The sequence below is a fragment of the Sinocyclocheilus anshuiensis genome, unplaced genomic scaffold (assembly GCF_001515605.1).
Source record: "Sinocyclocheilus anshuiensis isolate Anshui unplaced genomic scaffold, SAMN03320099.WGS_v1.1 scaffold1497, whole genome shotgun sequence".
Lineage (NCBI taxonomy): Eukaryota > Metazoa > Chordata > Actinopteri > Cypriniformes > Cyprinidae > Sinocyclocheilus > Sinocyclocheilus anshuiensis.
In genome coordinates, this window is record NW_015543492.1 from 313755 (window position 1) to 340479 (window position 26725).

The 26725-nt window shown below is 34.0% G+C and overlaps 1 pseudogene; it reads right to left on the bottom strand.

The window, feature by feature from the left end:
• Positions 1–26725, bottom strand: part of LOC107694767 (focal adhesion kinase 1-like) — a 69411-nt pseudogene that overhangs the window by 20249 nt on the left and 22437 nt on the right.

Here is a 26725-nt window from a genome sequence, read left to right on the forward strand (position 1 = left end):
TGCTCAGACAGGAATGATACTATTGTCTCGTGAATTCAGCATGCACATGTCCGGTTGATCTGCATTGAACCTATTTTTAAACCCAAATACAAATATAATTGCTATTCTGCAACATGTATTACACCAAATGCCAAGCTTGCCCTTTTGAGCTCAGATAAAATTACCATTGCAGCCATTATCTGAGGAAGCTGTGGGCACAAAACCATGAGGCCCTTCAAACAGAAAGGCCACGTCATATTGAACTTGTGATGAACTGGTCCTCAGTATATTGATAAAATAAAAGTGCTGATGCTTGTTTTTCTATATTACACAGTTAATTTTGTTAGTCTCATTTGTACCAGAAATTCAAACCTCCATTCTCACTGCTTTTGATTAACAACTGCTCTGACCCTCGCACACTTTTCAAAACTTTCTCTTCTCTTCTCTGTCCTCCTCCTTCATCAACTCTTACAGCTGATGACTTATTCAATATATTATTATTATTATTATTATTGACTTATGCAATATTCTTCATAAATAAAACAAGGAACATCAATGACCAATTCTCCACACCACAAACCGATGATAACTTCATAATGACAAATGCACACTCTCTCTCCTCTTTCTCTCCACTCTCAGAGACAGACGTTTCCAAACTTATCCTTTCCAATCATCCTACTACTTGTCCACTTGATCCTATCCCCACTCACATACTTCAGGCAATTTCTTCTTCAGTCATACCTGCGCTTACTCACATTATCAACACCTCTCTTCACACTGGTACATTTCCCACAGCATTTAAGCAGGCTCGGGTAAGCCCACTGCTTAAGAAACCCACTCTAAATCCAGCACTTTTAGAAAACTACAGACCGATATCCCTTCTTCCGTTCAGTGCAAAGACACTTGAGCGAGGATCTGTCTGCTGCTTTTGACACAGTTAACCACCAGGTCCTCCTGTCCACCCTCTGTCCTGCCGCACTACTCCAATGGTTCAAGTCTTACCTCTCAGGTAGGTCTTTCAGAGTGTCTTGGACGGATGAGGTTTCTAAGTCACAACTTCTTGCTACTGGGGTTCCTCAAGGCTCAGTGCTTGGACCTCTTCTCTTCTCTTCTCCATCTACATGTCATCATTAGGATCTGTCATTCAGAAAACTCTACTTCTCATTCCAACCAGATGATCCAACGGTAGCTGGTCGCACTGCAGCCTGTCTGAGAGACACTTCTAGCTGGATGAAGGACCATCACCTTCAACTCAACCTTGCTAAGACAGAACGGCTCGTGGTCTCAGCCACCCCAGCACTTCATCACAACTTCTCTATACAGCTGGGTTCGTCAACCATAACTCCTTCCAGGACAGCCAGAAACCTAGGAGTTGTGATAGATGATCAGTTAAGCTTCACAGACCATATTGCTACAACGGTCCGGTCCTGGAGATTTGCCTTATACAACATTAGGAAGATTAGACCCTTCCTATTTCTAGCTGGATGAAGGACCATCACCTTCAACTCAACCTTACTAAGACAGAACTGCTTGTGGTTCCAGCAAACCCATCGTTTCATCACAGCTGCTCTATACAGCTGGGTTCATCAACCATAACTCCTTCCAGGACAGCCAGAAACCTAGGAGTTGTGATCGATGATCAGTTAAGCTTCACAGACCACATTGCTACAACGGCCCGGTCCTGCAGATCTGCCTTATACAACATTAGGAAGATTAGACCCTTCCTATCAGAGAAGCTGCACAACTCCTTGTCCAAGCTCTTGTTCTCTCCAGATTGGGACTATTGTAATGCTCTCTTGGCGGGCCTTCCCACATGTACTATAAAGCCTCTGCAACTGATCCAGAATGCAGCAGCGAGAGTGGTCTTTAACGAGCCGAAAAAAGCTCACGTTACACCTCTCTTCATCAGTTTACACTGGCTATGTAGCTGCTCGCATCAAATTCAAGATACTGATGTTTGCCTACAAGACAACAACTGGCGCTGCACCAATATACCTAAACTCTCTAGTTCAAACTTATGCGCTCTCCAGAAGCTTGCGTTCTGCAAGTGAACGACGCCTTGTGGTGCGATCCCAAAGAGGCACAAAATCTCTATCACGGACCTTTTCCTGGACTGTGCCCAGCTGGTGGAATGACCTCCCTATCGCAATTCGAACAGCTGAGTCTTTGGCCATTTTCAAAAACAAATTCAAGGTACTGGTGTTTGCCTACAAGACAACAACTGGCTCTGCACCAATATACCTAAACTCGCTAGTTCAAACTTATGCGCCCTCCAGAAGCTTGCGTTCTGCAAGTGAATGTCGCCTTGTGGTGCCATCCCAAAGAGGCACAAAATCACTCTCACAGACCTTTTCCTGGACTGTGCCCTGCTGGTGGAATGACCTCCCGATCTCGAGTCTTTGGCCATTTTCAAAAAACGTCTAAAGACACATCTTTTTCGCCAGCACCTGACGAACTAATACTAGCACTTACCTATTCTATTCTATTCCATTCTATTAAAAAAAGAAAAAAAGAAAAAACCCTAGCTATGTGTACTGTGCTAGACTAACTGAGACTTGTCACAGCACTTGCATACTGTTGCTCTCTCGTTCATCTGATTGCTTCTACACTAGTGTGAACTCTTGATACTCACGAGCTTCCTGTAAGAACTTCTCACGCACGCTGTCTGAGGTGCAGTTCTTACACGTCTTAATGGCCACTGATAATGCTGGATTCTCCTGTCAGGTAGAGCACATGCTTCACGTCAAACACACGCAAATCAAAAACTATGTGAATGAATTAAGATTAGAAAATTAAAAGTACATAGTGGCAAAACAGTAGGTCCACAAACAGAGACATTTCAGTTGGTTTGAATAGCTTCAGAACACAGTAACAAGTAGGGAATCGGTTATAAAATAAATTTGGAACATCTTGAAAAAATATTGAATTGTAAATATTAGAAATTTTATTAAAAAAATTTGTATATCATAAATACAGTTTAAAACCTGCTTATCTGTGACTGTTATAAACATAATAGCATAAAACATACATACAAATCTAAAAAACAACATTTAATTGTTAAAATTATTTAAAATGTACTTATTTGGAAGAAAAAAAAGATTGGTTGCAGGTTTAGCCTGAATCAAGACCTCACTCAGCAGACTCAGTGATAAACTTATATATTATATAAACGTATTTATTATATAAAAAGGAATATTCCATATAAAATGTATTATTTTTGTAAAAAATAATATTTGCTGGATCAATAGGGAGCTAGTTTGGGACCAAATGTTAGATTGTATTAACTAATAATCATATATTATACAAACTTCTTTATTATATAAAATAACTTTTAAACAAAACAATTATATAAAAATGTTTTCCATAAATGTAACTAAAATATTTGCTTGATCAATAGAGAGCTAGTTTGGGACCAAATGTTAGATTGTACTAACTAATAATCACATATTATATAAACTTTTTTGTAACATAAAATTATATTAAAACATGTATTTTAAAATATACTTAACAAAAATATTTGCTTGATCATTTTCCTAAAAACGGTTATAATAGGGTTCTAAGGTTGAGCTTAACGAATGCAGTCAAAACTACTCTACTGTTCATGCTATGTTCAATTTATGCTAAATAATAGTTTTGTAACATGGGATTCTGACATTAATTGATTTAGGGGAAAAAATGAAAAGGGCCACAAGCTGGCACACTATTCATGGCAAATGCAGTCTTTGTTTGATTAATATTTCTGTGGGCTGTGTGGATGATGAATCTGTTGTTTACCGGACTGATGTAAACCCCTTGGTGGACATCGCCAAACTGGCCCTCGCCGATACACCGTCCCAACTCGATTCTGTCCCGCTGGATCTCATAGTCCTGAGCTACAGATGAAGAACACAAGAAACCAACCGTCACAAACCTGAAGCTCAGCAACAGAGGAATCCACAAACTACAAACTCTAGACATCATGTAAGTTCAGAAGAGCGACATGCTGCACACGAGCAGCTGTGACCGAGATCAACAAATGCTCAGCCATTTATCAAATCGCTTGAAAATCGTCAATTGCAAGTTTAGAAACACTGAGGTCATGAACAGAAGACCTCAGTCTGGGTGGACACCATATTTAAATGGACATGAATGAAGACTAGGCTGTGATGGACAAAAGGACAGTCACTAGATGACAAAAAACTGGCTATGAAAATAAAGGAAACCTAAAACATTGAGAAGAACAAACTGCACATATATGCCAGACTCATTTTCATTTGTCATAATAAATATGAAGTCCACTCTGACTAATGTACATAACTTGTACTGAAATAAGTCTTCAATAAAGTCCTTAATGTTCTGTAGAAATCATGATACAGCAAAATAAAAAGCTAAAACAGTTTATAAAACATGTCTTTACTGTGATTTTTGATCGTTTTAATGCTGAATATCAAAGTAAAAAAAATATCTTAGTAAAAAATATTGCTGAATATCACAGTAAAAAAAAACATAGTGATTCCAAACTTTTAAAACCTAAAAAAATAAAATTTTAAATGCAAACAAACAAACAAACAAATTATTTGAAAAATATAAATGAGCAAAACAAAATAATAATCTATTGTTTGGCTACATATCAACGACTTCTGCAGGTTTTCAATTATACAAAGTATTTAATGTCAAAAATATATTAATGGGATATTATTAATAATGATATTACAAATACGTATAAATTACATTATACACAATAATAATACAAAGATGCTTAATAATAATATAATGCCTTAAAGATGCTGTGTGACACAATACTTTTTTTATATCATAGCTTCTATAAGTTAGATCGTAGCACTAACAATGTCAAGTCATGGGTTCGATTCCCATGAAATGCACAAAATTATTTTATGAAACCTGCATTAGTCTGTGATATGAGGAAGAACCTGCTTCTAACACAAGCACACAGCAAACCTGGGACAGAGAGACAGAGAAAAAAAATATTGCTGAATATCACAGTAAAAAAAAAACATAGTGATTCCAAACTTTTAAAACCTACAAAAATAAAATTTTAAATGCAAACAAACAAACAAAAAAATTATTTGAAAAATATAAATGAGCAAAACAAAATAATAATCTATTGTTTGGCTACATATCAACGACTTCTGCAGGTTTTCAATTATACAAAGTATTTAATGTCAAAAATATATTAATGGGATATTATTAATAATGATATTACAAATACGTATAAATTACATTATACACAATAATAATACAAAGATGCTTAATAATAATATAATGCCTTAAAGATGCTGTGTGACACAATACTTTTTTTATATCATAGCTTCTATAAGTTAGATCGTAGCACTAACAATGTCAAGTCATGGGTTCGATTCCCATGAAATGCACAAAATTATTTTATGAAACCTGCATTAGTCTGTGATATGAGGAAGAACCTGCTTCTAACACAAGCACACAGCAAACCTGGGACAGAGAGACAGAGAAACAGAAAAGAAAAAGAGAAGCACACAAACAGAGGGATGGTGTTACCTGCGTCTAATCCATAGCATTCTGCTGGTTGTTAAAGAGAAAAGTCAGAGATTGGGCTTTTAGATCAGAATTAAAGCTCAGGATGAGAGAGAGAGAAACAGAGGGATGAGATGTGGAGAGCTGCACACACTTATCAATCACAGACATGTCAAACAATCACGACAGAGCTGTTATAAAACGTGTGTATTCAGCAGATTATAAAAATGATGTAGAGGACAACATAAAAATTCCCTTTACAATGAGCAATAAATTATAAAAACTATTTCAGCGAACTGAAACTGCCATTAACAAAATGACAAAAATGAAATCCTGTGAGCATTTACTCACCTGTCATTTCAAAGCATAAAACACAAAAAATGCTCATGCTGTTCATTTAAACATAAGGAAAGCAACTAATGAATGATGTAAGAAAAATAAATGTAATTTAATGGGAAAACAAGTTTATTTTTTTTACCCCACTGGCAGATATTTTTTCTTATTTTAAGCACAAACATCACTTAATATTGATCAATTTCTCCAAAAAATAACTTATTTGATGTCGTTTTGCATCTCAATTAAATGTATCTTTATTTAAGAATATTTAGATATTTGTACTGAAAATAAAACAAGACAAAAATAATAAGAAAGAAAATCACTTTTTGCAGTAATGGAGCAAAAGCGCAATAAAAATAGTTCAAATGACTACATTTATAGTCCTCTGAAGCCAAACGTTACCGTTATGTGATCACAACATTTTTTAACATTTTTGGCTTTAGAAGACTTTTAATATAGTGCATGAGTCATATCAACTACTTTTTTGTTCTTTAGGAGCTTGACACCCAGCTAACAAAAATATGCTCCAAGAATGTTTTTGTAATGTTCCCAATAAGTTATGAAGACGTTATTTCTGAATGTTCTCAGAATGTTCAAAATGTCTTTTCTTTTTTTTTTATGTTTTAAAAATCTTTTCCTGGTTAAGTGAGCATTCAATTTCATAATGTTAGAAACATTATCGGAATGTTACTTTTGAATGTTCTCTGTTAGTCACATTTAAAAAATGTCAGACGAATGTCCAACTAAAACGTTTCAGCAAAAAGTTCCATGAACAATGCATAAAAAAATTTTTTTGTGCTATTGTTTTGAGAACATTATTAAAGACCAGATAACTCTGAACGAATGTTCTATTAACGTTACTTGAGAGAACCTTTTCTGTTAGCTGGGCAGCCACTGGAAACCATCGGCTTTCATTGAACGGAAAAGAGCAGCATGAACATTCTGCTAAACATCTGCTTTTGTGCTGCACGCTAGAAAACCATGCAGGTCAAGGGGCGACATGACGGTGAGTAAATGATGACCATTTTTGTCATGAAACTGTCTTGAAGAGACTCATATAACACACACATTGAGTCGGTGTGTGTTCAAAATCCTGTGATTGTTTGTAAAGTCACACACTCGTGAATGTTAGTGTGCAGTCGCTGACTCACACACACTCACTAAATCATGACACATCACAGACTTCCAGTGTGTTTATATAAAGCTAATTCACATTCAACTCCAAACCCTAAAAGAAAATGGGCATTTTTATAGATGAGTAATACTTTATGAATCCTTGAAACATCTCCGAAGCAAATATGTCAGATTGAGTTCAATCCAAACACGTGCATGCTTTAAAAAAAAAAGAAAAAAGAAATTCCCTCTGCATCTGAATTACGCCCAAATATGACCTGATTTAATTTCATATATGATGAATCGAACCTTCTAAAGCACAACACAAACTGAGTTTCCAGAGAGAATATTCTGGAATGTCAGAGCTGGATACTTTAAATTTCATTTGCTGCCACATCAACAAACCAAACGAGCCAGACAGGGGAAAAAAAAAGTCAGGATTTGGCTCCGAAAACCGTACGGATTTGGACAGAAACATCGGGATCCCGGTAGACGGCAGTTACACACACTTAAAAGGCGGCACGAGCGAGGGTACTTACTAGAGGGCATGGTGTAGGTGTCCTCCTCATCTATGATCTCTGCGTAGTCGTCTGTTTCTGCAGGGAGACAGAAGCAGCAGCGGTCAGTATCTCACACACACCGGCCAAAATAACGCCCACTCGGTCACTACACCACCTCAAACACACGGAACCTTCCACTACACAAACTAGAGCCGGTCAACCAGCCAAGAAATCCCTCCATGAAGACACACACACACACTCAAACTCAAACTCAAGTGCACTTCTCTCTTTTAAACTCTCTGAACTCCATCTGAGTGTCTGTCTGACCAGCCAATCAGAGAGCGGCTCTGTGGTCGAGCTCGAGAAAGACGAGGGGAAGGAAGTGACTCTTTCGCCTTCATGCAAAACACATTTAGTCCAGCATTTTTTTTTTGGGAGAGGTCACTCGCTTCTCTAAATAATGCACCTTTAAAGTGCCCTGCGAGGAATGCAGGGAGCAAAAGAGACTTCAAGTGCACTTAAAAGTGAAGGAGACTCACATTTACACACTACAACTAAACTACAGTCTACGCGAGATTGACTAGATTCCAGTAACTTTCCAAATGCACACAGAGCAGAGAGCTAGTCTGAGGAAAGAAATGAAGATTGCAAGTCAGACATTACCATCTCCGCTAAGACCTTCTGCAGGTCCATGCAAAGAACGGAGAAGAGAGGAGCAGAGAGGAGAAAGGTTAATTCATCAGCAGACATGAAAACACACGTTCGTCATCAATTTGAAGCGGTTAACTGGTTTGTGTGAGCAGCTCCTGCAGTAAATGTGTTTTGTTCATGCTGTTCTGGGAGTCATTAGTGCGGGTTATATTGGGTTAGACGTGCTGCAGGAATGTGTGGGATGAGATTCAATTGGGACGTGGACACACATCTGCCTGGATTGTTCTGCCACGGGTCTAATTCAGTGCATTTCACATGTAAAAATCTCTGATCTTATTTGGAGGCAGGTTTATACGTCTAATGTATTTAGCAGATAAATAAATAAATAAAAATTGGGTGAGTCTCACAAAAACTGTCAAAAGTTAAGTATTTCATCACTAAATCAATAGAAAAAAAACATTTTGCATAAAGAAAATTGGCTGTACTGTAATGTAAAATATATTTTATTTTAATATATATTATATTACATAATTTTAATATATTAAATATTCTCATATTATTTTAAACAAAAAACGATACACACACACACACACACACACACACACATATATATATAAAACAATTAAAAAATTTATTATTAAATTGTAAGACTCTATGGGAAACAGCTGATATATGCTGACATGTGTTTAGGGTGGAGAGCAGGTGAGGGTTAGTGATGAAACACACACACAGGAACAGCATGTACCCTTAGGAGGAGAATCATGGGAACAGAGGACAAACGGAAGGAGAAAGCGCCGAGCTTTAGCAGCTTTGGTGGGCGTCTGAACCACAGAGTCTTCAGTGAAGAACGACAGATGGACAGAGAAAGAGAGTGAAGCAAAGCAAGAGAATATGGCAGGAGGAATGGAGACGCAATAAACATATTTATCTTCCAGATCCGTGACAAAACATTTCAGCCTGACAAACCACACGCGATCTGTGGCGCTCAGACTTTCACTATCAGCTCAATTCACACACATGTGCTGTTTGTTATTTTAGCACTTGATTCACTAAATGAATTATGCAACTCAGGTGCAAATCAGTACAAACACGTCCAGAAATGAGTGCAATAACATCAAAAATGAAGCATGTCTGCATTGAGAAGAATGAAATTGACTTCATTTAAATATGCACACTGTCTTCAGAAAGTGGCTTTAGATTATAGATTATGCTGGAAATCTCCAGTGTAAACCTCTTATAAATAGCAGACACATTCATGAGCATGAAACATCTGAAATACAAGTGATGACGAGCTCTAAATGTGTGCAGACGTTGCAGAAACCAGCCCAACATCTTGAAGACATCAAATAGACATCCTTTAGAGACGTTGTGAAACCACATTCACTATGCATCTGATTGTATTGAATAGCATCACTATTACTATTAGTCATACTCAGTGATCTGAACAAACCTCGAACACTAAGTATTAAACTTCAAGTGTAATTCATGCAGCCTGCTGCTGCTGCTGTAACTTTCATAAGTGAGCTGAAACTGGAACTGATAGACAATAAAACAGGTGAAAGTCCCTCAGACTTATGCAGAACAAAGGTCTTGGCCATTAAGCATCAGATTTTGATGGAAACTGTTTTGCAGAGTTGACAGATCCTCAAGAAACCTGATAAATCAGAGATGTCTCACCTGAAACAGAGATGGCACGAACTCCTGCCCGGATCCCCTCCAGACGCTTCTCGTTGTTGGCAAGTCTGTGGAGAAATTATTTCATTAACAAACAAAACGGTGATTATTGTTGTTTTCATGCACACAAGACATTATTATCCAATGGCTCACGTGAACATGAGAACTTCTGGATGTGTGCGTTTTTTTGGTACCAGGTGCAAATATGCATGCTAACTTAATAATCAAAATTATACTAAAATGTTTGTATGTACTAAATGCAACATGATGCAGAATTGAAACTCTTTAGTTAGCCCTCAATCAGAACATTGCAACGTGGTATATAATATTTTTAAGCCTGGGAATAATCATGAAATCATAAAATATTAAAATACAATAACATATATTAAAACATTATTTAAATATAATGCAATATTATATATTATGTTACATATTACATTTAGAAAATGTTAAAATATATGTAATATTTAAAAAAAAATCTAATTCATTTTATATATTTATATTAAGATTGAATATAATAAGATACTTTTTTCCACTCTAGACTTTCTAATGATGCTCTTTAAAAAAAATTCATGGACAAAAAAATAAAATAAAATAAAAATGATTTTAAAAATATTAAAAGTTATAAAACATTTTATATATTTATATTAAGATTGAATATAATAAGATACTTTTTTCCACTCTAGACTTTCTAATGATGCTCTTTAAAAAAAATTCATGGACAAAAAAATAAAATAAAATAAAAACGATTTTAAAAATATTAAAAGTTATAAAACATTTTATATATTTATATTAAGATTGAATATAATAAAATACTTTTTTCCACTCTGAACTTTCTAATGATGCTCTTTAAAAAAATTAATGGACAAAAAAATAAAATAAAATAAAAATGATTTTAAAAATATTAAAAGTTATAAAACATTTTATATATTTATATTAAGATTGAATATAATAAGATACTTTTTTCCACTCTAGACTTTCTAATGATGCTCTTTAAAAAAAATTCATGGACAAAAAAATAAAATAAAATAAAAATGATTTTAAAAATATTAAAAAGTTAAAAGTTATACAACATTATGTTTACTGATATTATTTTTTGTTAATATTTTATATAATTATATACTTCTGATTTTAAATTAGTCAAATGATGCTCTTTAGGAAACTTCATGGGCAAAAAAAAATTAAAAGCCACACACACACACACACACACACACACACACACACACACACACACTGGTTAATTACACTACTGCCTTTTAATAAACACACCAATAATCAGAACGATCACATTCTCATAGACAGAGAATGTACTTTCGATTTACACCTCTTAATTTATGTATTTTATTTAGTTATTATAAAACATTTTATATATTTATATTAAGATTGAATATAATAATATACTTTTTTCCACTCTAGACTTTCTAATGATGCTCTTTAAAAAAAATTCATGGACAAAAAAATAAAATAAAATAAAAACGATTTTAAAAATATTAAAAGTTATAAAACATTTTATATATTTATATTAAGATTGAATATAATAATATACTTTTTTCCACTCTAGACTTTCTAATGATGCTCTTTAAAAAAAATTCATGGACAAAAGAATAAAATAAAATAAAAATGATTTTAAAAATATTAAAAAGTTATAGAACATTTTATATATTTTTATAATATACTTTTTTTACTTCATGGGCAAAAAAAATGCATTAAAACCATCATCAACAAAACCATATATTGAATGTTTGATGTATCACCCAGCTCAGTTTTGACCTGTTTTGATGGTGTTTAAGCCTTAACTGCTGCTCAAACCTCCTCGAAATGAACGTCAGTTTATTAAACAGCTCATGAACACCAGTGAAGTGAATTTATGACTCACTTTGGAATGGATGGAAGAGCTCTTTCCCCCTCTGTAGGACAGAAAAACACACAGCACCAGCTTATGAATCAAACAGGAGAACACGACTCACCCAGACACTACATTACCAAGAACCACATTTCATACTTTACTACAAGTGGACTTATTTTCAATATACATGTCTTTCTATTTGAGTCTTGCTGAGGCAAACAGCTGTGCTGCTTCGTGCTGAGATTTTCCACTCAATGCATCCCATTCAAGCTAATTCTGCGGTTCACTGCCTATGTACTCCGAACATCCCACAATGCAGCAGTGTGAGGCAGACGTACCTTTCTGAGGTCTGACGATGAAGGACTGGCTGACGGCGTTGAGCAGGCGACAGTAGCCGTCGATAAGGTCGGCCATGTTCTCAGCGGTGGAGAAGAATGGCGTGCTGATCGTGAGAGGCTACGAGAAAGAAACCAGACTCACAATGAGCCATTATCAGCAACGCCAGCCTCATCATGACGTCAGGATACAACACAGACCAGCTGCACTGACCAAAAACACATACACAATGGAAGACATGCCCACAAATGCCATCAAACACGCCCATAACTGAAGACACGCCCACAAATGCCCTCAAACATGCCCACAACTGAAGACACGCCCACAAACGCCCTCAAACACGCCCACAACAGTGCTTCCTTTGACTCGAGCTGTGATTATGCTGTCTAGATTAAATGTGATGAGATAAAAATATTTTGTTGTGTACGCAGTCTAGCCCAGTTCCCAAACAAATGACTCTTATGAGCCAGATCTTTAACGAATTGGTCAAAAAGACTTACGATCTCACAAGTTAACAGTTGAAATCTGTGTTATTTTAGTATTATTGACATACTATTTTAGTATTTATCAATATTTAGAACTAGTTTTTATTATCATATTTTCTGTTATCTATTTTTTTAGTTAAATAATATAATAATGAATATAAAATGACAATATTTCTATTTAGCTTTAATTTTATTTCAGTTTTAGTTCTAGTAATTTTAATACTTCAACTTAAGCTTATTTTATTTCAGTTAGTTGACAAGGCAACATTTCCAACTTATTGTTAACGTTCTTTTATATATACATTTTTATTTTCTTATTTTTATATTTTTCAGTTTTCCTTTTAATTTTAGCTTAGATTTAAGTAATTTTGTTATGTGCTTTGTTATTTTTATTAGCTTTTTTTTAAATACTTCTCTTTAGCTTTAATTTATTTTCATTTCTGTTTTAGTTTTAGTAATTTTAGCACTTAACTTAAACTTATTTTTTTATACCCAAGTAAGTTGGCAAGGCAACATTTCTTTTCTTTAATTTTTATATATTTCATGTTTTCTTTTTATATTTTTTTGTTTTCATTTTAATTTAATTTTAATGTTATAGTCATTTTTATTAGTTTGGTCATTTTTATGGCCATTTTTATTAGTAGTTTATATATATATATATATATATATATATAAACTACTAATAAAAAAAATATATATATATCTGTTTAGCTTTATTTTCTTTATTTGCGTTTTAGTTGTAGTCATTTCAGTACTTCAACTTCAGCTTTTTTTTCAGTTTATGAAAACATGTTTAATCTAATATTTATATTTTGTTTTATTTCACCGACCAAAAACGTTTTAGTCTAAGTGAATAATAACACCACTGGTTTGAATAAGTCTAACGAATCCACCACAGCATCTAAATCCGGGTAAAAATGGCTCCTAAAAGACAGACAATCAGAAAGAGAAAAAAAGACTGACAAAGTATAGACAAATCCCAAAATAACAGTGATGTACTGAAATTAGAGTGCCGTCAGCGCAGGGTTGAGCTGGATTTACACCCTCCTGAGTCACACATCTCTAACTAAACACTAGATCCTACAATCAAAATCATTTACTTTTGAGCTGAAACGCCAAAGTTTTTTCAGAGAACCACGGCTGATCATGATCTTTAAACTGCAGTGTGGTTTACCTCAGCGGCTCCTGCCACGTCCAGCTGCAAGACGCCCTTCCTCTCCTTCTCCTCCACGCACGAGTAATGGATGCTCTGCACCTGTGTGAAGTTGGCCAGATGTGTCGGCTGAAAAAAAAAACACATTAGACACATTAGTCATGCATCACACGACAGAGCGACTAATGGGACAGACCAGCTTTAAAATAAAGAAATTTCTCCGTATAAACTTCAAAAATCAGCCAATCAGCAAACAAGATCATTTGTAGTTTAATTTTAGTTAGGATTTTGGACCAATGAGATTTCAATGTGGGCGGAGCTACTCATAAATAGAACCAAGCAACTGAACCAAACAACTGGGATTAATGTAAAATAGATGCTTGTTGCTATGGTGATTTCAGTATGCGTTACCGTGGAACCCTTGTCTGTCAGGTAACTGATTCCCTCCTCTGGACCGATAGCGAGATCCACTGATATGACCCAACTCGACTGAGACGGACAGAGAGAGAGGAGCGTTAATGACAGGATTTGACTGCACACTGAATTAAGATTTAAGCATAAAACAATAAAACATTAAAAGTTTGCAGGGTCAAAAATTAACAAAAAATAACTAGTTGTTGGGTAATTTGATAAAGGCTCACTAATTTTATCTAGAAATATTGCTTTCATTATAACACCAAAATAAAAATATGCCAAACAAATCATGATGTAATATATAATGTATAATATAGTATATTATAGACTAAAGTTTGGGGTCGGTAAGGTCATAAGAAGCCTCTTCTGCTCACCAAGGCTGCGTTTATTTGATCAAAAATACAGTAAAAACATTAACATTGTGAAATATTGTTACAAATTAACATAACTGCATTCTATTTGAATATATTGTAAAATGTAATTGATTTCTGTGATCAAAGCTGTATTTTCAGCATCATTACTCCAGTCTTCAGTGTCACATGATCTTCAGAAATCATTCTAATATGCTGATTTGCTGCTCAACAAACATTTCTGATTATTATCAATGTTAAAACAGTTGTGCTGCTTCATATTTTTATGGAAACTGGGATACATTTTGTTTTTCAGGATTCTTTGATGAACAGAAAGTTCAAAAGAAGAGCATTTATTTGAAATGGAAATATGTTATAACATTATAAATATCTTTACGGTCACTTTTGATCAATTTAATGCATCACTGCTGAATAAAACTATTTATTTCCTTAAAAAAATAAATCTTACTGACCCCAAACTTTTGAACAGTAGCATATAGTACGCAGTATAATGCAAAATACAGTTTAATGACCAGTAAATAATATTTTTGATCAGGTAATCCTTCATTCTGAACCCTGAGTGTCAGTAAAAGACCACCAGGGGGCACTAAAGCCCAGTGATTCCCCACAGCAGCGGTGACCTGACTTACCCCCAGAGCACATCGAAAGCACTCTTTTTCGAATCTGTAGACGGGGGCCAGGATCTCAAAAAACTTCAGTATGCTCTGCTCGTCGTTCAGGTTGGCAAACTGCTTAAACGTCTGTTGGATTTGTTTCCTCAGCGTTTTGGCCTGAAACACAGAGAGAAAGAGCAGCGTTACACCTCACACTGATTACAAACACCAGCAGGACTCCAGTTAAGCCCCATATGAGCAATACTAGATAAAAAATTACTCCAATAACATCACATGTGACCCTGGACCACAAAACCAGTCATAAGGGTCAATTTTTTGAAATTGAGATTTATACATCATCTGAAAGCTGAATTATGTTTATACCATTGTTTGAAGCAACCGATGAAAAGTTTGTTCAAAATCAATTCGTCCTTGGAGAAAACAAATGGGATTTTTACTTCCAGACCCTGACTACTGCACTCTATATTCAATTTCCCACTGAAGAACTACACTACCCATAATCCTGCAGACATATCCACCAATCAGAGAAGTTGCTCAATTTCAGTGGCCACACCAGTGAAGCAGTGCAAATTACATACTTTCCCTACACTCTCAAACTACTATATAATTAATAAAATAAGCTGAAAACACTCTAACACTAACTTTTCTATAGCATTAAGCCTCAAATTTTATAATGTTATATTAAAACTAGAATTAAAACAGTGGAAAAACCCTTAAGATTACCTGTAGAAAGAAAAATACATTTTAAGCACACAGAATAACATAAGTGGACTTTGAACGATTAACTGCCGCTTTGAACGATTACGTAATTGTGGCATCCGTAATTTTGTTATTGAATTAGAAATTTGATTAATTGTGCAGCCCTAATGCTAATGTTTATAATATCTTCATGCCTTACAGTCGCATTTAGCAGATTAGATGTTAGAGATTACTAGATTTTTCATGTTCTGAAGAACCAGTTAGGGGCCGTTCACATGTCGCATCTTTTGCGCGCTCAAGTTCATTATTTCAAATGTAGATGCGCGGCAGGTGCGCTCATAATGGAAGCGACGCGGTCGCGGTGCGCACACGGTGCGACGTGCTCATTTTTTCCAGGCACGTCCACGCCGCATCGAGATAAAAACATTTCAACTTTTCAGAATACCGCAAGTGCACCGCGGGTCATGTGACAAGAACCAACCAATCAGCTTCATCCTTTCCCGTAATAACATTGAAAGCTCAGCCAAGATGAAGGAACAGCTCATCATAGCTGTACAGGGATAGCATTTTTAAATAAATTTAGTAGCAGAGCTACTGCAAGCGATTTTTAGTGCTGCAAATCCATTTATTCTTTGCTGAAACTTCCTCGTCTTCATGGATTGCGCAGGTCATGGTTGCTTAGCAACGGCAGACGCCTCCGGTGCACAAGCGCCCGAACGCTTTGGAAAAAAGCAAAAAGCGGCGCACCTAGCGTTTTCCACGCATTTTTAGGCGCGACATGTGAACGGCCCCTTAAGCATCAAAGTTTAAGAATGAGCAATAGTAATAGTGTTCTTAGCGAACACAATAAATGTTTTATGCTAAAGTAAAATCACATCTATGCAGCATAACAAAATAATCCAGAATCAAAGCAGTAATTAGTGCTGACAGGTTCATTACAACCATCAAATTCAGCTGTCAGTCAAATGAGACGCGCTGCAGTGATCAATCTCTATCAGTTTCTCCTGCTCTCCTCAAAATACACAAACGTTACACACGGCATGTGGTGTTAGAGATCATCTGAGCTCTGAAAGGCATTATGGGTATATATCCTAACAGCATTCCAGACACAGACACACACACACAGATCATATCAAACATGTGAGCGGTCACTTCAGAGGGGGCCGTCCAATCTTGCTGACAAGAAGTGCAGCCCCGTATCTGAGCTTACATCTGTGGAGGAATGATGGGAAGGGTCTGATGGACCAAACAAGAGGCTGGAATGCTCTTCTTCTCTGTTATTACGACACGCCATTTCAAACCTTCACTTTGCATAACAGGGAGCCGTAGATAACAATGGGTAAAATGTTCTCTTATTACATGCAAGATCACTGACAGTACAAAAATTAATTATTAAACCTAGCTGATAATTAATTCTATTAATACTAAAGACGTAAATCTGACAAAACCTTATTAAACTTAACTTAAACTTATTTAACTTATTATAAACTTATTTAAAATTAAAAGAAAAATAATAATAAAAAATGTAAAATAAACTACAACAACAATAATAATAAAGTCAAAATAACGAAAAAACAACAATAATAAATTAATAAATCTATAAATTATGGTATACCTAATCATCACTTATGTCTCTTTACTGCATGACACTTCAAATATCGTCTCTAAAACATCTGAATATTAATCTCTCTCATCTATTATCTATTCTGGTTTCTCCTCGTTTGTCAAAAATGACCATATCATAAAAATATGATTTTGATCCTCTTGAGCAGCAAATCAGCATATTATTATGATTTCTGAAGGATCATGTGACACTGAAGACTGGAGTAATGATGCTGAAAATTCAGCTGCGCATCACAGAAATAAATTACATTTTACAAAAATATTCACATAGAAAATACTTATTTTAAATAGTAATAATATTTCACAATTTTACTGTTTTTACTGTATTTTAAATCAAATAAATACAGCCTTGTATAGTAAACAGCAGCTCATCAAGAAGTTTCCTTTTTTGCTCCAGCTAAAGAGTAATACAGGTTTGGAACGACATAAAGGTGAGTAGATAATGACAGGATTTTCATGTTTTGTCTGAACTGTCCCTTTAATAAGCCCCTTATGCTGTGAAAACAAACAGTATTGTTATTAAAATGATGACATGTGAGCTCGACTCAGTGTGGGCTGAATCTGATTTATGCGGTCAGTGACAGATGGCTGCGCTTTTAATTGAGCCTCGTTTCTCTTCTAACACCATCAAAAGAGCTCTGCTCAAACACTGATGCTGGAAACTCTCGGAAATGACATTTACTAGGAAGTGCACAGATTAAACGTTATAATCGGCCTAAATGAACAGCTCTCGAACAACATAACCGCACACATGAGCCGATGGGAATAGAGTGCGAGGCGGTGGAGGATGGCTCGATTTCTGGGGCAGTGAAATAACGCATCTGTCCCGCCCACGTGCACACCCATGTTTAAGGGTGACCCTCAGGGTCAGAGGACAAGCCCACTATTTTACTGAGCATCTGTCTGCAGGGTTGTGTGGGATTGTCTCAGTCGGTGAACACTATTCTTATAGCAGCTGCACACACTGACACCATCCAGCTTGACCATGTGATGAGTTTCCCTTACCTCAGACCATCATTGACAGTCACTATCAGGGTTATTATAGTTAACCAAAACTAAAACTATAACTAAAGTGTGTTACCAAAATGAAAAAAAATAAAATAATTATATTTATAATTTTTTCCAGCTAGTTGCCAAGATAACATTTCACAATTTTAGGTTGATGCACTAAAATAACTACAATTATATATTTGTATATATTTATATATTATGTATTTTAAATTATATAATTATACTAAAATAAAAATAAATAAAAATCTACAGACATTTAAAAAATACAAATGAATATAAGTAATTAAATAAAATATAAATAATAAAAAATTAAAAGACAAAAGATAACAAAATTACAATTGAACTCAAATTAAAATTAAAATACAAAATAGAACAATTTAAAAAATAATTAATACATATGAATAAATATTTATAAATAATTAAAAAAACTTATGAAAATGTCAAAAGAAAATAAAGTTACAAACAATGTCAAATTAAAAAGGAAACAGTATAAAAAATGTAAAAGCTAAATATTAATAAATACTTATAAATAATTGTAAAAAAGAAAAAAATGACAAAAGCACATAAATAAATTACAAAAAAATTAAAAGAAAAAAGAAAATATAAAAATAAAAAAAGTAAAATATTAATTAATACTTAAACAATAAAAACTCATTATAATGGCAAAAGCACATAACAAAAAAAAACAAAAAAAGTAAAATTACAATGAAAACAGAAAAAAATGAAAAATTATGTAAAAATACAAATACATGTTTATAAATTATTAAAAAACCAAAAAACCACTAAAGCAAAAAACTAAATTACAAAAACTTTAAAATTAAAAAGGAAACAGACCATACAAAAATTAACAAAGCTAAATAATACTTATAAACATTAAAAAAAAACTAATAAAAATGCACATAACAAACTACTAAAATTTAACTAAAAATGTAACAAAATATATAAAAAATAAAGAAGTAAAATATGAACATAACACTGGTCAATATTATTAGTGTTCATATGTACAGTTATATGTGTGTGTGTGTATGCATATATATATATATATATATATATGCAAAGATGAAACATTCTCAATTATATAACAGTATATATTAACATGCATCAACTTGATTTCATGCAGACTTGTTAGAAACAACTTAAGTAAGAAACGCACTGCAGTGCACACAAGCACTCAAATTCTTGAAAATGCAAAGATTTAAAGGCACAATATTTAAGATTTTTTTATTAAAATATCCAAAAACCACTAGAACAGTGTTATATATTTTGCTGACTTGTGTACTTACATTGGTCGACTATGGCATAATAAAAGCTCCGCTGCTTTCGAGCTGCGTGTCGCGCTCATTCAGCAGCCTCGTTCTGCTTCAACGGCTTTCAGCCTCACCCTGCTTCATTCTACTACGTTAATAAATCATTAGCTCATCCATGAACATGATTTCTGCCCGAGTCCCGTCGGATTGCATCGGCTGTGCGGATGAAGACCACAACTCCCATGATTCCACACTCAGTCACGGCGTCATCAAACTACGCCTTTGTCTCTTTGTTTATTTTGAATACATGCCCTCTAGTGGCGAAAATTACATATTGTGCCTTTAATAACCAATGTATTTGCAATAGAGAACTTCCGCTCACCTTAACCGACTCCAACAAACTTTTGGGGAAGAACCGTCTAAGTCCAACGTCCTTTCTGCAAAACAGAGAAACAGAGCAGAAATCTGAGCACAGATGCAATGATGTCATCGCAAACTCAGAGACGGCCGAGAAAATATATTTTAATTTAGACATTTGACAGAGGAGGAGCCCATCTGGTGAACTGATCTCACTCACACTCTCCAGCAACGAGTACAGATATATAAACGCATGACGAAGCTCTTGGACGAGCGAGATGACATGTGGACTCAATGAATCAACTTTTCCAAACATCATGAAAGCACAAGCATCATTCTACAGAACCCTCGCATACATGTGTAAAACATTATTCTAACAATGAAAATCACATGTCATCTTCTACTGCGTTTATATACACTTCCAAAAATATGTACAAAATAAATAATTCCACTTTGTCATGGTAATGCATTTCCAACCTCTCCTTTCTGCATTAATTTTGCATGCTTTGATGAGAACTAAATAAATGGAAGTGAAATAAAAGCTAGAATTTTGTCTTTCTTCTTCCTAAAAATATTTGTAGATTTTTTTTTTTGGACATAATTTGTAACAAAAAGTCTTGAGGCTGATTTTTTTAAATATGTTAAAATCGCCATGTTAAAGTGGAAAAGCCATCTGACCTGTATCTTCTGGAGAAAGACGTGTCGTCTCTCAGAGCAGGACTGCAGATTTAAAGCCTAATAAAAGCCAGCAGTCCCTGATGATTGTTTCATCATTTCATCTAAATGAAAAGCGCTCTGGTTTGGCTTTGCTCAGCTTTAACCGCGTGGCGTCTCGCCAAAAACCAATTCATCCATGTTCATGGACCCTGAGAGCGGCACATCAGTCGATACTTTAACTGCTGCGCTAAACCTTTAGTCCAGAGAGGTTAACGGCACACAAACGCTGCCAGATACTCACGCGCTATTATGACTAATTCACATATTTTACAATAAAAGCATTAAGAACACAAATATAAGGGAACGATGTTATACAAATCCAACACAGTTTCTGCCCTATTCTATTGTTCAGAGAACTAAAACTAAGACTATTAAAAATAAAAAAATAAAAATTGTTACTAAAATAACATATAAAAAATAAAATTAAAATTAAATCATATAAATGATAACTGAAATAAAATATAAAGATTTATTTTATTTAAAAATAAATAACTAAAACTGAAATAAAAAATTTATTAAAAAAACTAAATAGATATATTTAAAAAAATAAAACTGAACATAATATAATAAATATACTGTACTTTTTCATAATATTATAGTATTAACTATTGGTCGGTTAAGCATAATATTTTATATATAATTATAAGATATATAAATCCACCACAATTTTTTTGTTTCTGCCCAAAAAATAAATAATAAAAAATTTCTCATTTTCACTTAGTTTAACATGAAGTACTAAATTAACTGAAAACTAAAATAAAAATATTTAACAAAAACACAATAAAAAAATAATAGATAAATAAAATGCCAAAAACATACAACAAAATTACTAAAACTTTAACTAAAATTAAAATAAAAACAGAAAATATAAAAATTAAACCTTCTTTAAAATATGAATGAAAACTATCTAGTATATGAATGATAGTAAAATAACAGTGGTTCAGAGGTGAACCAGGTGATGATGTCCTTCCCTCCAGCTGCTGTCTGTGCAGCTGTCACTCAAATCAGAGTGGCTCTGTGATTGGTGTGCTCTCTCTGGCCTGTCCCGCCCCCTGAGGGGCCAGAGCGCTGCTGTGTGACTGCGGGCGACTGACGGGATGACCCGGAACTAATGCACACGCGTGACTCTGTGTGTGTGTGTGTGTGTGTGTGTGTGTGTGTGTGTGAGACCCTGCTGAGATGAAGAGTGACTCTGTGTGTGTGTGTGTGTGTGTGTGTGTGTGTGCGCGCGGTGAGGACATGACGTTCAGCAGAAACTCAGCTTGTTAACACTGATCTCTCAGCCAATATCCTGGCATTCTGAGATCATATTGGTCGCTAACCGTGCCGTTTCGGACATTAAACTCTATTAGATATGATATTCAGCGATATGAAACTCATATCGGTCAGTCATGAATACTTACTCTAAGAGTTCATAGTTGGATTTTTTATCCAGAGCGTTTCCTCTCATCTCTCTGTAGAATCTCCTGGAAAAGACAAAAGCAGGAATCAGCACGAGCGTCTCTCTGAGAGTTTGACGGGACGATGAACGATGAACGCACCGGATCTCAAGACACCCCAGCTTCAGCGCCATCTCCTGCTCCACCTGATCCGCAATCTCCAGCATGTAGTCATTCTTCACCTGCAAACAGAAGGATGCAGAGATTTTAGCTGCTGTGGATAAAAATGTCTGCTAAAGAAATAAACGTAAATGAAAGAAAGACTTATGTTCAATAAGCATTATGTAAGCATTTAAAAAGTTCAATACATACATATTATCATATCATATCACAGTTATATTGTATATAGTTTTAGATTATTATTAAAATTAATTATTACAATTGAATTATTTAATGGTTAAAATTAATAGAATTTAACAAAAAATAATACTATGTATTTTTTTTTCCTCATAACATTATTAACTATTGATTGGTTAAGAAAATATGATGCATTAATAATTATAACATCAACAAGTGTAAATAATCATTTATGACATCAATAGGTTATATATATTATTTTTTATATTTTTTCGTATTAAAATATTATGTTATACTTTACATTTAATTATTGAATATAAACAAATAAATAAATATAATAAATATACTACAGTATGTACTTTTTTCTTAACACTACATTAACAATTGATCAGTTAAGCCCAATAAGATGCAATAATGTTTGATATCAATGATGTAAGTTATTATATTATAATTTTTAGACCATTTATATACACTACTGGTCAAAAGCTTAGGATCAGAACGATTTTTAATGTTTTTACAGGAGTTTCTTCTGCTCATCAAGGCTACATTTATTTGATCAAAAATACAGGAAAAAATGTAATATTGTGAAATATTATTACAATTTAAAATAAAGTTTTTCTACTTTAATATACATTCAAATCTAATTTATTGCTGTGATCAAAGCTGAATTTTCAGCATCATTACTCCAGTCTTCAGTGTCACATTTTGACCGGTAGTGTATATATATATATATATATATATATATATATGTATATTCTTTTGCATTTAATTAAACATTTAATATAAACATGAATAAATATAATAAATATACTATGTACTTTTGTATAAAATGAATACAAAACTAATATGAATGTACTTTTTGTATAAAAAATTACATCATAATATGATGTACATGATCATATAATGCCATAATATGATGTAATAATGTTTATATCAATGAAAATGATTATAATGCAAATTTTAGATATAATAATTTAAGAAAAAAATATAATTTTTGAAAAAATTAATAATTTATATTAAGTTATTAAATATTTAATATATACATAAATAAATGTTAAAAATATACAGCCTACATTTTTTTCATCATAAAGTATTACGTTATGCATGATAATGTAATAATGTTTATAATAACAATGAAAGTTATTTAAAGGTTTAGATATCATTCTAGATAAAGTTTTATCTCATATTATTTTATATTACATGATTAATTATTCAATAGAGACAAATAAATACAATAAATATACTCTGTACTTTTTTTCTTCACAACATTATATTTTTAACTATTGATTGGGAAAGCATAATATGACGTATTAATATTTTCTGTCATTAATAATAATCATTATAAGTTGATCTGGCTGAGAGCTCAAGCTGTTTGATGTTGTTTCGTAGAGTGACGCAGCAGCAGATGTTCAGCAAACACAAACACTAAATCACTCATCAAAATAACACGGCTTCAGTCTGCCGTAACGGCCTTCCATTGTCCTCCTCCATGATTCTCCTGTCAGCGAGGACGCTTCTTCAGTCACAGCGAGAGTAAGAGACACGCGCCACACACCCGCTGACCTACTTCACACACACACACACACACACACACACACTGAGAGCCTGTGGCCATCACACACACACTCTCACACACACACACACTCTCACACACACACTTTCACACACTCACACTCTCACACACTCTCACACACACACACTCACAGACACACACACTCACACTGACGTCATCTGATGAAGCGGGACGCCGCGACGGCACCTTCACCCACCTGCTGATAAAAATAGCTGAGAGTGGGTTTGTCTTCAGCGAACTGATTGAGGAAGCCCTTGGGCAGGTAACGGATCCTCAGCTCATACCTGAGGAAGAGAGAGAAAAACATGGTAAATAAAAGAGTCATGACAGGAGAAATCACCATGTGCCTAAAACATCTCACACACACACACACACACCTGTTCTGATAACAGTGTCAATCTCATGAGGGAAAACTCATCTTTCACCACCAAATCAATAGAAAAACTAAGGAACTATTTTGCGCAAAATAAGTTTATTTTGGGAAGCATTACGATTTTTTTGCATTATTTTTGACAATTAAGCATATTTTCCACATAAATAAAATAAAATAAAATAAAATGATACATGGTTGCTTTTTTTTTTTTAAACTGATTTGATTTGGACTATTGTTATGTCACTTTGAATAATAATAATGTTTTATTTATCAACCATTTTTCAGGGTACTCAGACACTAAAAAAAAAGACATAACAAAAGCTCAAAAACAGCATAACAAAAAACAAAAATAACAGCACTTTATTTTATACATCGTTATTTTACTTTATTTACTTATTTGTATTATTTACTATAGTTTTATTTCTTACTTGTTCATTTGATTTGCACTACTGTTATATTACCTTTAATAATAATAATAATAATAATATTTTATTTATTAAGCAGTTTTCAAAGTACATAAAGATGCTTTATGATAGATAAAAACAACAAAAGAAGTAGAGCAAAAAACAAAACAAAAATATGTTATTAATTACTTTAAATAATAATAATAATAATACATTTTATTTACCAAGTTATTTATACACATTAAAAGACAGAAGGGTGTGTGTGTGTGTCTCTCATGCCCAGAGCTGCACACACATGATCCCTACATCACATAAACACTCAAAACTATCAATACTAGAGGAGTTCTCCTTCCAAACACTCCTGCAGCATCAAACTCTCCATCACAGGACACACATAAGTCACTGTCAGACGCAGCAGTCCGATCGCTCTCATTGCTCTTTCCAGCGTGTGCTCTGATCTTTTCCACAGTATGTTACAGGACGCTTCATTTGAAGGGTCTGCTGCTGAAACTCCAGAGGAAATGATCCTTCAGTGCTTTTCATGACTTCCTGGAAGTCGATCAGGAAATGATCGAATCTCAGTTGCTGAGAAGTGAAGAAAAAAGGAGCTCAAGCGCTATTCACATACTTCTGCTTGGAAAAGTGCTTTCTCTGCTGTTAAACTGTAAAATTAGTTCTTCACTTTTGGGTTCACAAAATTAAAACTGATCTAAAAACAGAGCTAAGAGAACTAGAATCAAATTAGCCAAAATATCTAACAAACAAACAACAAAGGTCGGGAACCTACTGTATACGGCAAAAAACTATTTATTTCTGGCCAAACTAAATGTAGGATATATGCTGAATGCATGTTGTAAACAGTGCGACTTAAGAAAATATTTTTTCACATTTAAAATATATTTTGTTTAAAGGCCAAATTTTATTAAAAGAACAAAAAAACACTTCTAATCTTAGAATACATTTGGGTGCTTGTAAAATGCACTTTTTAAAAGGTATTTTGGACAATACAAATACATTTAAGTCAAGTCAAGTCAAATTTATTTGTATAGTGCTTTTCACAATTCACACGTCTTTACAGAAAATCATACAGTGTATATAAAAGACATGAATTTACTTAAAAATGTATAAAACTTATGAAACACAATATATACTTTGTAATAGTATTTTAAATTTAATAATACATATTTTAATTCATTCATTCATTCATTCATTCATTCATTCCTAATAAATAATAAATATTTAGTTAATAAATCTTTATTTAAATATATATTATATTAAAATTATAATTAAACAAATTGCAAATAAATTGAAAAATGTAAATTCTTTAATTAATAAATTGAAAAAATCAATAAAAAAATTATAAATAAAAAAATATTTGATGAAATATAAGCAAGTAAACTGAAAATGTATATAAATAATATTTTTAATATATATGAACTTTATTAGCAACATATATTTTTGGCTTTGTTCAGTTTGAACACTATTTAAATATATATATACTTTTTTTTATCGTATGTGAAATGTGTAGCACTTCGGGAATGATGGGTATTCCAATCCTGCAGGCTTTCTGCCGGCCTAATAATGAGGTAATTTTGTGAGCAGATGATTGGTTGTAGCTGGGACGTGATCACTCGCGTTACTCTCTTGAGGAAATCAAAGCAGCGAGAGTGGTCTGCCCAGAGCTAAAGAACGTCTCGGTTACGTATGTAACCCTCATTCCCTGAAGGAGGGAACGGAGACTTCACGTCGGTGACCGACAAATTGGGATCTCGCTTCGAGAGACCAATCTACTTCGAGTGTAACTAAACGAGCCAATGCACATTGGCATGCAATTATTGCATCCAGCTGCCGCTGATCACAGCGTGAGTATAAAAAGGCAGCCGGTGCAAGGCATACCAGCTTTTCACTTCTGAGCCGAGCGACAACATCGTTCTGCTCCTACCAAACTAGAGTCTAGCGCGCTCTCGGGAGCTTTTTGTGTTGGCGGACGGTGCTTCAGCGGTGGTCGTTCCTGTGTCGAGGG